We start from the raw sequence: 13627 nt of genomic DNA, 5'->3' as shown, positions 1-13627 counted from the left end.
GCCAGGCTAGGATTCCTGGATATTGCGAGGAGCCACGTGGCTCATATCCGTGGCCAGCTGGAGGTTGGGCAGGGTCATCTGTCAAGGGAGACGACCCTAACGGGTTTTGGCAATGAGAGATGGACTTCCATAACCAGATGGAGAACTCAGTGCCCGGAATCGCTTCTGGGCATCCTCAGTCTAACAGAAGAAGCTGCACTTGTCAAGCTTCATCCTGCTAGGAAGATACTGAAAGAAGAGATTTCCCTCCGGGCTGGGAATTTGTAGGGGAAGATGGTAAGAGAAGGAGTGCAGATAAAAGAAATACCTCATTCAACATATATGGATCTTTTCACAACTACAAAAACTGGAGCTGTAACTTCCTTCAGTTTCAACAGAAGAGAAGGGCTGGCCATGAAATCCAGGAAAGGCTCTGTGGCTCTGATTAAAGGAAAGTAGCCTCAGATAAGGAGCCACGTGGAGGAGGGCAGCCAAAAATGCCCTTTGTTAGTGGGCAAAGCTCCTATTGTGGGGGATCCATAGACCTGGCACAGTGTCCTGAAGAAAGAAAGGGCCCTCAAATATTGAAGAGGACTTTCCTTCTGAGCAATTCTATGCAAAAGAACTCTGTCAGGCTTTGAAAGGAAGATGCCAACCCAAATTTCAAAAGGCACCACCTTGGAAGAGTCTTTGTTCTTCTCCCTGTCTCCAGATCCCTCCCCAATGCAAAACCCCTTTGGCTTCTCAATCGTTCAAGTGTAAGCTACCATTTTGGGGGTACAGGGTAGTCCTCAAATCCAGAAAGATGAGACAAGCTATGCCCAGTGCTGGGCAGAACAGAGCAGGAAACTCCCAACCAAGAGAAAAGAAAGATAGAGGTGACATGATAGCAGTGTTCCAATATTTAAGGGGTTGAAGAAGAGGGGTTCAGCCTGAAGGCAGGAGAAGAAGCAATGGATGGAAATGTATCCAAGAGAGATCCAACTTAGAACTAACTAATTTCCTGACTATGAGAACAATTAGTGGAATGAGTTGCCTCCAGAAGTTGTGTGTGCTTCAACAGTGGAGGTTTTTAAGAATAGATCAGACAGGCATTTGTCTGAAATGGTAAGGGATCTCCTGCTTGATCAGGGGGTTGGACTAAAAGACCTTCAAGGTCCCTTCCGTTGTTCTGCTATTCTGTAGATTCTACCTCAAAATCCAAACACAAACACACTTTTTCACATCCAAAATGTACTTATTTGTTAGAGCTTTGTGGCTTGATCTACCTGCGTGTGATCCCAGTCAGTGCTGGTGGTTGGAAAAGTTCTCCCAAGGAGACAAATGCCATGCCAAGATAGACTTGAGGCCTAACAGGGCAGCTGGGCGGAGGAGAATGAAGGATTGTGCCATCTTGGAGCCCAACTTTCCTACTCTGCTGCTTTTCAAAACTGCATATAATCCCCCTTCTGCAAGGCTCTAAAACCTGGTCCAGTTTGAGCCGAAGTAAATCTGGAGAAGCTTCACAGTGGTACTTTTTCATTACCAACGGGGAAAATAACCTCCCTCTGCACATTTGTGGAAGGCTGCATTTCTTCCCTTTGCTTTCTAAGTGTTTGTATGACTAATAAGGTGTGACACAGCTAAGATTTGCAAGCATTTTTCCATAATGTAACTTCTTCCAGCTGAAGAAAAGAAGAAGCTAAATTTGGATGCCAGCAGCAACAGGAACTTCACAAGCAAACCGAAGCTTACAGGCCAAGACTTAGGTTATTGCTCAGAATTTTCCCCTTTTAAAATTTTGCAATGAGCATCACTATTTTTTTTTTAAAAAAAGTATAGAATTGAAACGTACAAAACTGCATATATTCATGAAAATAATGTGCAAGAATGCATTGTACGAAGGTAATGGTATGTGACAACTGTACAGAAGTCAAAACCGCAAACCAAAATGCTTGTTTAGAGAATGAGGCACCAAACATTACTGTGAACTGTAAAAGCTCAACAGATTTTGCTGGATCACAAAATGAGAAATGGAGAAAACTGGATGTTGTCACGCATCCCTACAGAAAATACTGCTACAAACAGATGACTTGGCTCTAAGAGCATCAAGATTGGAACTGAATAGGAGGAAATACACATTGTTATCATTGTTATCTTTGGTGATGAGAGACCAGGGAGAAAACCTAGAGGTAGCATAGCATAAAATCAGCATAACATAAAATCACCTGTCAATCAATGCTGCAAACAACCATTCAACGTATGGCAGGAAGGAATGAGTAGGCTGTTGGTCAGGAGTGGAGTCTTGCTGGCTTAACAGCTCCCTAAGGAGTTTGCTTGCCCCAGCCTTATCACATACATCATAGTGACCAAATAAGCTTGGAAGCCAATTAAGAGCTGGTGCAGAATTTATAAGATGGAAATTACGTGGGTCTGAAAAATAAAGTATATTGAGAACTTAACTTGCTAATCACAAGCCTCAGGACGTCTCTGTCTAGCATTGCAATGAAGCGTTTTCCCGGAAGACTCCACAGAAGAAGGGCTAATCTCTTGGATCATCGCCAGTCTGGGGCCTCCTCCAGATGTGTTGAGATGGCAATTCACACCATCCCAAGCCAGCTCTGGCCAGGCTGCCTTAGAAGTCCATCTGGAAACCGGAGCCTCAGTACATCTGGAGAGGGCCAAGAGCTGCAAAGTTTTGAAGCCTTTCCCATCATGTATTTTAGATAAAGGGAAGCAGATCCATCAACCCAGAGGAGTATCTTTCCCTGCTTTGGTTTTACATTTTTTTCAGAACTTGAACCAGAGTTTGAATCTTCTGTTATTTTGACAGTTTCTGGCTATAGCATATTTAGCTGCATTGGGGGAAGAAGGAAAAAAAAACATTAAATTATTAGCTTGTGTACAACACACTGAGCTTAAACACAATCCAGCCTGTCAAAAGAAATGTCTTAATTAGCGAGACGAAAGCCGTTTTTCTTGACACAGCTTGTCAAGCAAAATATCGTACTTGGAGGGAATTTAAGCGAATTCAATTGTAGGAATTTAATAAGGCCTCATTCCACTCCCCTTGCAGGGAAGGAAAGAAAGAAGAACACCACCACCACCATCACCACCACCACCACCACCGCGTGGGGGGGGGGTTGGACCCCTTGGGGACCTGCCTTGGAAAACAAGCGGAGTCTGTCTCTTGAAAGCAAAGTTGCGGCTGAATCAAGGAGGGAGGAGGGCTCTCCGGGACCTCACAGGAGATTCCTCGGCTTGAAAGGTTTAATTAATTGAATTAGCAAACTTGAAACAACAAGAAAAAAGGCCTTCTTTGTTTTTTTAAAGATACCCTTAGAAAAAAATGTAAATTGAAAGATTAATACATTGTCTTTACTGGGGGGGGGGGGCGACTTGCACCTTAGAAGTGGAAGAAAATGCTAGCAATTATGCAATGTTGGCTAACATTTTCCAAGATCTTGGAGATACGGTTGAAAGTGCCTTGAAAATGTCAGCTCAATTGTGCCGCAGCCATGGTAGAAAGGCAAAAAGTTAGTGGTTATTAAGAAAGGGAATCTATATTGAAATACCAAGCTCTCCCCCTCATCCCCCCTAGCGTAAATGCCAAGTCAAGAGATTTGGGAAGCATCAGTGGTAGCTTCTTGAAGGTCTTGATGCCTCGGCTTGCAAGATGAGTTTGCAAGTGTCCAAACTGACTGATTCAGCCCGTACATCAGGGGTCTCCAACCTTGGCAACTTTAACACTTTTGGCCTTCAACTCCCAGAATTCCCCTGCCAGCATTGTGTAAATCATTGCATCCACACACCCTCACTATTAACCAAAACTGTTGAGAGGATGCGAGTGTTGGAACAACTCAAGAGATTTTTAATTCAGACAGGCTTCCAGGTCAAATCCTGACTTGTACACATAAGGCATATCCTGATCTTGTTCTGTGTATCTTTTCCTCCTAGCTTCACTTCACTTCACTTTCCACCTAAAGGAATCTTTGAATCTATCAAGACACGAAGGAAGGGATACCAGAGACATTCACTGGTCCTGCCACAAAACATCTCTGTACTGATGTAAATCTTTGTTGGTACAGTTGACAACTGGGCAAGTTTGGTTAGATCCTCCTCTTAGCATAGGGAGGAAATTATTCCAAACAATGCCAAAGCAGGCTGAAGTTGAAGGTTTTTGGAAGCATCTTGCCTACACCTTCTCTAGTTGTTTTTTCCCCACAACCATTAAAGGGACACAACCGAAGACAGTTGAAACATAATACGGGCAGAAGGCATTCTGATGACACATCTCCCAAAGGTGTGAGCAAGTTGGTCTTCTTTGCATCTTGTAAAGGAGGAGGCAGAGGCAGCATCTGAGGGATGGTGCGAGACTGGAGACATCCAATGATCTGAGAAAGGTCTACAAGTCCAGGCTACATAAATAAGCAGCAAGGACGTTTTGGAAAGGCGTGCTTCAAACTCTTTGAGCATTGCAAAGTTTGGAGGGGCTCCAGACAGGGCCTGCCTGGACCAGTCTATTTCCAGGGCTACAGGTCAAGGTCTCCGCAGCCAGGCGGAGGTGCGGAAGCAGAGCAGACAAAACTGCTTAGTTAACAACATAGCCTCCAGAGTCCAATTTACTGACTGCAGGGTGCTAAGTTTGCACACAGGAACAAAACTGGGAAAGTGACTAAGCCAGAAGCTGGGAAAACACCTAGAAATAGATCTGCTACTGAACAACGTGGTCACAACTTTGTTTAAAAGAAAGCAAGATTGAGGTGGGTCTGACATCAGTCAAGGATGTGGGTGAGAAGCACTTTATTTTGAATATCACGTCATGCCAACTCTGAAGACCTTTGGTGTCCTGCCAGAGGAATCTAGTTGAGCCGGAGAGCTCCTTTGGGGCTAGTGCAGGGGAACAAATGGCCCCCCTCTGACTCGAAGGCAGACCTCGAAGCTCTTCAGTCAGAAACTCTGGATTCTCTTCCAGGATGTAAGGCACAGAGACTCCATCCCCATCCCAGAGTCTTAACAGAGTTTATTCTTCCAGGCTGCTGTTACAAAAGGCATGGACGTCCAGAGCTCAAGTCTTGTTTGTTTCCACCGTCTGCTCACAGATTGTAGTCCACAACAGGTGTCAAAGGGGAGATTTGAGAGGAAAAGGGGCTTCAGCACTACCTGACTGGCATTTATAGCAATCAGCACTGGAACAGAGGAAGCAGTTGAAGAGCAGAGAATTAGCCTTTAGCAAAAGCAAAAGTGGCTGTAGAGTCAGTGGGATTTCGTAGCATTGTGGTTTGGATATATCAGGATCAGTTGGTCCTATGAATTTTGTTTTTAATTGAACATTGTTGTGAATCACATAAGATGGGAACCCTTGTACAATTTCTAAACAAATAAATGTCTCTTTGAATAGGAGCTGCTCAATATTCACGAGCTACTGGAGAAAAAACAATTGTAAAACACATATACAATAAAAACTCAGGCCACAATTTTGAGAGCAAAAGGAGAAGGCTTGTGGATCTCTGCTTTGCAAAAAAAAAAAAAAGTTGCTTCTTAAATGTTATTCAAGTCCCTCTGAAGGCAAAAAGCAAGCGACCCCATCTCTGAGAAGCAGCCAACCATTCTGAAAATCTTACTTTTTTCCCCTAAAAGAGTAAAATAAAATGCGTGTATTGAGTGAACTTCATGAGGAGGATGACCTGGTTTGAGGTCATCTGGGGTGAAGGCAAGAGAGCTCTTGAATCCAATTTGTGGATGCTGCTCACATATCGTTATCACAGCTCTTCTCTGAGAGGACGAGGTAAGTTGGAGAGACAAGGACAAACCAGGGAGGAGGCAGGCGGTGTCTGGACAGGGGAGCCAAACATGTGGCCTGAATTTTTGAGCACCAAATCCTCTCTGCTAAGCATAACTAATCAAAGTCAGATGCATTTATCAAGTGAACAAGGCTGAGCGGCGGCAGCTGCTTCTGCAGAGGCCTCCTCATATGCTCAACACCTCTTTTGCAAGACCTTTTTCCAAGGAGACCCAATGACCTACTGGTGAGGAATGAAAGCCTAGATACAAAGAGTTTGCAGAAAATAACACTGTCTTGTTGGAAGAGACAAGTCTCCATTTGATCTGGCATCGTCTTCCCACAGTGAGATGCCACAGGTACTGCAGGTCAGGGAATTTCACAAACTGTTCTTTCCCCCCAGCATTTGGAATTTGGCCCAAGTCAAGCTGAAGGCACGAAGACAGACAAAGGGACATTATGCCCTTGGAGCACTAGACAGGTCTCCATTTGTGGCGATCTTGTTTGGAAGAACGAAGGCAGCAACGTGGAGCTCTTGTTCCTCCAAGAACCATCTTATCAATCAGGTTTTTCTTCTGGCTGATAAATGTTCTTCCTGGAAAGAAAGGGACGATCCCATCCATAGGACAGCAAGAAATACTCTTCCCACCTTTATTACAAGGGCAACTTAATCCTTGTTGAATAAAGTCTTAGTCTTATTCTCACCTGTCACCTGGATCCACCAAGAGTCCACCAAGATTCCAGAGATGGAGTAGAGGGAAACATTTACCAAAAACCATGTCCCATCATCTGATTTTTCTGGACTCCTCCAATCAAGCACTGGAGGGGTAGATGAACCTTCCAGAACATGGTGCTGCCAACCGTCAGCAGCACCTTCTTGCAGTGATGCCTCGCAGTTCTTCACCAGAAGATGTGTAGTTGACATTTCTGGCTTAATAGAAGACCATCAGTGCCATGTAAACTGTTCGCATTGCAGCCCACATGTGCTGTTTATGTTCAGAAGAATAAAACTTCCTGACTTTATCCCAGAAAATGGGCCACGGTTGATCTTTGGCTTAGGTTAACATCCACTTACATTCCATGTGCCCATGGAATGGGAGACAGGAAGAAGAGAGGACATTTTTCCCTTCCCCGTTACTCAGCTCAAGTTGTGAACTGTTTACATTTCCTGCACTGCAGAGAGCTGCTTAAATATTTAAATCTCCCATCTTCATTTATATCAGCAAGAACTAATAAAGAGAAATCCTACTGGATTTCCGAGAGAGAGAGAGAGAGAGAGAGAGAGAGAGAAATTCTCCCTGCAGACCTAGTTGTCTACCCCTGCCCTTGCATACAGCTCTCTTGGCTCAGGTGCCTCCCTCACCAGTAACAGTCAACTGAATGAAAATGGCAAGGGACCATTCACTTCCTTAGCCCAGTAGCACCTGAAATGATGAAGTTCAACAGAGGTGCAGGGTAGGCTAGGCCAGGCTGGGCGGGGGCCACCTCATGGACAACTGGAAGCAGAAAGTGTTGCGTGATCTGCCTTTGGAAGGGTGCACGAGGTCAGCTCTGAAATTCGGCATCCTTGCCAGCAAGGTTAGGGAGAGAGAAGAGGATTCTCTTCAGATCTAGGAAGGCAATATACTGTATGCCAGTATTGACTCAAGTTCCATATTCTCACATGAGAAATTAGAGGTGTCCTGAAGACCTGGCCTAATCCTAAAAGTAAGGCCTGCAGGTATTAGTAGGAAGAGGAATCTTGAAGGATGGGAGGCTGGCCAAAGAAGACTTGAGGTCACCAATCCAACTGGAGGACTGGCGGTTTATGACACAGAAGAGAACACCCAGCCAAAATGTTGTGACTGCCGATAGTACTGATGGCTTTTGGACGGGTCTAATTGATGCATGATGGAGTTGATCAACAGACAACTGGGTCTTCTGAATTCAACATGGACCAGAGCAGCCTAGCAATGGAATCTGCCCAGGTAAGATGCAAAGGTTCATTTCAGATCACAAAATGGGTTGGTGCTGATGGAATTTAATAATAATAATAATAGTAAAGTTGGAAGGGACCTTGGAGGTCATCTAGTCCAACCCCCTGCTCGGGCAGGAAACCCTACACCATTTCGGACAAATGGCTGTCCAGTCTCTTCTTAAAAACTTCCAGTGTTGGAGCATTTACTGCTTCTGGAGGCAGGCTGTTCCACTGATTAATTGTTCTCACTGTCAGGAAGTTTCTCCTTAGTTCTAGGTTGCTTCTCTCCTTGATTAGTTTCCACCCGTTGCTTCTTGTCCTGCCTTCAGGTGCTTTGGAAAATAGCTTAATTCCCTCTTCTTTATGGCAGCCCCTGAGATATTGGAATACTGCTATCATGTCCCCCCTTGTCCTTCTCTTCGTTAAACTAGACATACCCAATTCTCGCAACCGTTCCTTATATGTTTTAGCCTCCAGTCCCCTAATCATCTTTGTTGCTCTTCTCTGTACTCTTTCTAGAGTCTCAACATCTTTTTTACATCGTGGTGACCAAAACTGGATGCAGTATTCCAAGTGTGGCCTTACCAAGGCATTGAAGAGTGGTATTAATACTTCACGTGATCTTGATTCTATCCCTCTGTTAATGCAGCCTAGCACTGTGTTGGCCTTTTTGGCAGCTGCAGCACACTGCTGGCTCATATTTAAGTGATTGTCTACTAGGACTCCGAGGTCCCTCTCACAGTTACTACTATTGAGCATGGTGCCACCTATGCTGTACTTGTGCATTTGGTTTTTCTTGCCTAAATGTAGAACCTTGCTTTTTTCACCATTGAATTTCATTTTGTTAGTTAGTGCCCAGTGTTCAAGTCTGTCCAGATCCTTCTGTATCTGAAGCCTGTCTTCTGGAGTGTTGGCTATTCCTGCCAGCTTGGTGTCATCTGCAAATTTGATGAGTTCCCCATCTATCCCTTCATCCAAATCGTTGATGAAGATGTTGAAGAGTACTGGGCCCAGAACAGAGCCCTGGGGCACCCCACTACACACTTCCCTCCATATAGATGCAGTTCCATTGAGGACCACTCGCTGAGTACGGCCGGTCAGCCAGCTACGGATCCATCTGGTGGTGGTTCTGTCTACCCCACATTTTTCTATCTTGTCAAGTAGTAGGTTGTGATCTACTTTATCAAATGCCTTACTGAAGTCCAAGTAAATTATGTCCACAGCATTCCTCTGATCCACTAATTTTGTCACTTGGTCAAAGAATGCAATAAGATTTGTCTGGCATGATCTATTTTTGACAAACCCATGTTGGCTTTTAGTAATGACTTTGTTTGCCTCTAGGTGTTCGTTGATTCGTTGTTTGATTATCTTTTCCAGGATCTTCCCAGGTATTGAGGTCAGGCTGATAGGTCTGTAATTTCCTGGATCCATTTTTTTTCCTTTTTTGAGGATGGGAACTACATCAGCTCTTTTCCAGTCCTCTGGTAGTTCCCCTGTGTTCCAGGATCTTTGAAAAATATAGTTCAGTGGCTCCGATATCACATCTGCCAGTTCCTTGAGAACTCTGGGGTGTAATCCATCTGGTCCTGGCGATTTGAACTCATCTAGGCTGGACAGGTGCTCCCTAACCATTTTCTTGCCTATCTTAACTTGTGTTTCTGTTTTGTTTTTTATGGCACTATTTTTGATAGGTTGGTCTGTTTTTTCCCTTTGTGTAAAGACATATGCAAAAAATGAGTTAAATAGTTCTGCTTTCTCCCTGTTGCTTGTCACCTTCTTGCCACTTCCACCCACTAATGGACCAATCGTTTCCTTCACTTTTTTCTTGTTTTTTACATGTTGAAAGAAGCTTTTTTTGTTATTTTTGACTTTGGTCGCAAGCCTTAGTTCATTTTGAGCCTTGGCTTTCTTCACTTCATCTTTGCAGGCTCGGGCTATTTGCTGATATTCTGACTTAGTTATGTTCCCCTCTTTCCACTTTCTGTACTTGTCCTTTTTATCTTTCAATTTGTCAGAGAGTTCTTTATGCAGCCATGCTGGTTTCTTTTGAGAGCTGTTATTTTTCCTCTTTGTTGGTATTGTGCTAGACTGTGCTTTTATTATCTCATTTTTCAAAATTTCCCAAGCTTCTTGAGTTGTTTTCCCCTTGAGGATTCTCATCCATGGAATCCTTCCCAAGCCCTCTCTAAGTTTATTGAAATTAGCTCTCTTGAAGTCCAAGACTCTAGTTTGACTGTGTTCTATTGGTTGTGCTTCTATAATGTTGAATTCTAATATTGCATGATCACTTCCTCCCAGGGTTCCTATGGCTTCAACACCGTCTATCATTTCATCTCTGTTAGTGAGAATTAGATCCAAAATGGCTAATCCCCTAGTTCCCTTCTCTACTTTTTGGGAGACAAAGTTGTCTGCTAGGTTTGCCAGGAACCTGTTTGATCTTCCACTTGGTGCGGAGTTTGTCTCCCAGTTGATGTCAGGGTAGTTAAAGTCCCCCATTACTATTGTGGTGTGCTTCCTACATACCTTAGTTAGCTGACTAGCAAAAAGTTCATCTATTTCCTCTGTTTGGCTGGGTGGTCTGTAGTATACACCTATGGCAATGTCATTTCCCCCCCCTTTTATATTGACCCAAATGCATTCAAGACAGTTTTTCAGTGAGTCATCCCAGAATTGGGCACCCTCACCCACTGCAACATAGCCCATTTGTCTTGCCGCTGGAGCATGGTGCTGGGGTGTGGCCCTGAGTGCCTGGGCTCCAGAAATGGATTCCCCATCAAAGTCCTAAGATCATGGAGGAGGGTCTCCATGCTCTCGAGGGAAGCTACTGCAGCTGGAGGTGTCAGACAAGGGACCCTGCAGTAGAGGTTGTTGAGTCCTCAGCTTAATGGCAAATAATCACAGAGCATCTCGTAGTGTCAAGACGCCTTTATTGTTGTTTCTTCAGCTCCGTTTCAGCTCTGAGGCACGCAGGCCTCTCTGCCTCTCTTAAGAACACTTCCCCGGACCAAATGGCAACATTTGGCGCGCTCCGCTCCTCGCGCATGCACGTGAAGCCGGCGCCAGCCAGTCTGGTCCCGGGCAGCTTGCAACTGCCCGGGACCGTTGCAACGTCCCAAGCCTGCCTTTGCAGGCTCAGGACACAACACCCCTTCCCCCCCAGCTAAGACTAATAAACTATATGAATAGTTACACGCGACCTCAATACGAGTGTGGTGTGCCAACCCATGCTCCAATGGTACCGGGCTATTATTCTGGGGATTAATACCCAATGCCCATATTTCCATTGTTCCCAACAACAGACACCCTCTCACTGTTTCTGCTTTGCCAGCAAAGTTACAAAGTCTTCAAGGTACTTAGGAGATCTCTTAACAATCTGTGATCTCCTTAGACCCTGATAATCCCCAATTTCATTTTGCCCAGAGGATGACATGAAGTTGCCCCCTTTTTCGGACCCTGGTGGTCCCCATGGACCGTGCCCCGATGCCTGGTCTGCTTGCTTGCCCACCGGGCTCGTCAAACCAGGACTTTGTTCTCCCAATAACCTGGTTGACCTGCCTAGTTGCAGGCTCTCTGGCCCCTCTATAAAACTGCCACTGTTAGGCAACTCTGTAGAGCCTCCCAGGCCCACACTGGACCTATCAAGGGGCTGCATTCCTTCACTTCCCAGTCCCGTAACGGGACTGTCTGGGGCTTCAGTATTTCCCCAAAACTCAGTTGCCCCCCCATCTGTGCCAGAAGTGTCAGAATTGGGATGTGCCTCTCCGGCCACCTCCCTGCATGAATACCTCCTTCTGGAAACAGTAGCAGTACTGGGCCAACTAGACTGGTTGTGTGCCAGCTCTCTTGCAATGTTTGAGTTATTAGGATGCTCCCGGTTATTCTCCTTGACTGGAGCGCTGAATGGTATTGGTGAATGATGAGTATGCCCCCTGGGTGATTCCCTGGCTGGAGTAGGCACTGGTGCCTGTGAGTTTCCTAGTTCCCATGGATTCCTGTTTGGAACACTTGTGGAATCCTGGAATAGGCCATCTGCGGCCTCTCTGTTGGGGCCCGGCTGCTCCCAACACCCATCCCTTTGCCCATAGAGGTCCCCCTCCCCCCCTGGAAAAGGCCCAGGAGTTTCTGAGGTTGAGTCCAGTCTTGTTCGCAGCTGGTCAATATGCCGCCGAAAGACACGACTGTCATCCAACGAGACCTCGTACGACAAGGGACCTGTAACCTTGCATATTACAGCAGGAACCCACAAGTGACCTGGCCCGTAATTACGGGTCCATACCGGGGCACCCACTTGCAGATATCTCGGTGCCCTAGGTTGTGTAGCCTTAGGAGGCAGTCTGTCCGGATGCAACCGGTCAAGTTTAGTAGTCAGTTTGCGCCCCCAGCGAAGTTCAGCTGGGCTTTTCCCAGTAGAAGTTGAAGGTGTGGTACGATACACAAGAAGAAAGTCTGCCAACCTGTGGTGCCAGTCTCCATAGGTCAGTTTCTTTAAAGCATCCTTGGTGATGCAGACCATCCGTTCAGCCATAGCGTTGGTGGAAGGGTGGAATGGTGCAGAGGTGGCATGACGAATCATGTTGGCCTGTAAGAAAGCTTGGAATTCGGAAGAGGTGAATTGAGGGCCATTGTCAGACACCAACACATCCGGAAGCCCACGTGCAGCAAAAATCCCCCTCAGTACTTGAATGGTCTTGGCAGCGGTGGTTGAAGAGACAGGCACAACCTCAAGCCATTTTGAATAGCTATCAACCAGGACCAAGAAGAATTGACCCTGAAAGGGCCCAGCGTAATCGATGTGCACCCTAGACCAAGGTAACTGTGTTTCCTCCCATCTATGCACAGGAGTCTGGGGCATTTATGGGCATGAGCGCTGACAAAGGTGGCATGCGTGCACCTTAGCCTCAATTTCCTTGTCTAACCCAGGCCACCACAAATGGCTGCGCCCAAGCGCCTTCATTCTTACAATGCCAGGATGGCCCTCATGAAGGGAACCTAAGACTCTAGACCTCATTGAGGTAGGAATAACAACTCTGCTGCCCCACAGCAGGCAACCCTGAAAAGTGGATAACTCATGTTTCTTAAGCCAGAAACTCTGAAACTCAGTACCTGGACAACTCTCTGGCCATCCAGACAAAACCCAGGATAAGACACGAGAGAGTGTGAGATCTGTGGCTGATTCAGCAGCCACATCCCTGGCATTTAAAGGTGACTCAGGCAACGCAGAATGGAAAGGATGTTGATGGCAGGGGCAGGATCAGCCTCCACTATCTGTAAGGGTAATCTACTGAGGCCATCAGCATGGCCCATTTCTTTACCAGGTTTGTGAACTAAGGAAAAGTCATAGGCTGACAGGAAGATGGACCATCTCACCATCCTAGGGGAGATGATATGGTGGGTTTGTTTGTTTGTAGTAAACAACCCCAACAAAGGCTTATGGTCGGTATAGACCGTGAAATGCCTGCCATATAAAAAATCATGGAATTTTTTAATTCCAGCAACAACAGCTAAGGCCTCCCTGTCTATCTGGGCGTAGTTTCGCTCAGCAGAAGACAAGGTTCTGGAGTAATACGCAACAGGAACCTGAGTTCCATCAGGTCTAAGGTGGCTAAGTACTGCTCCCACCCCATAAGGGGAGGCATCACAAGCGATGCACACAGGGAGAGTTTCATTAAAATGTGCAAGCACATTATTGGATGTGAGTAAGGCCTTAACCTCATTGAAGCTTGTTTCATGTGCTTGTGACCGCTGCCACACTGCCTGTTTGTCCAGAAGCCTATGAAGTGGTTCAGCTACATTAGCTTTGTTAGGAATAAATGCATTATAGAAATTCAAGAGGCCCAGAAAAGCTTGTAGTTCAGCTTTGGACTTAGGCCTAGGAGCTTGCATGATAGCTTTTAATTTGGACTCAGCAGGATGAATCCCATTGGCATCTA

This window comes from Crotalus tigris, unplaced genomic scaffold, assembly GCF_016545835.1.
Source record: "Crotalus tigris isolate CLP2741 ecotype Arizona unplaced genomic scaffold, ASM1654583v1 scf7180000017741.1442986301:2390832, whole genome shotgun sequence".
Lineage (NCBI taxonomy): Eukaryota > Metazoa > Chordata > Lepidosauria > Squamata > Viperidae > Crotalus > Crotalus tigris.
Note: the sequence above shows the minus strand (reverse complement) of the source record.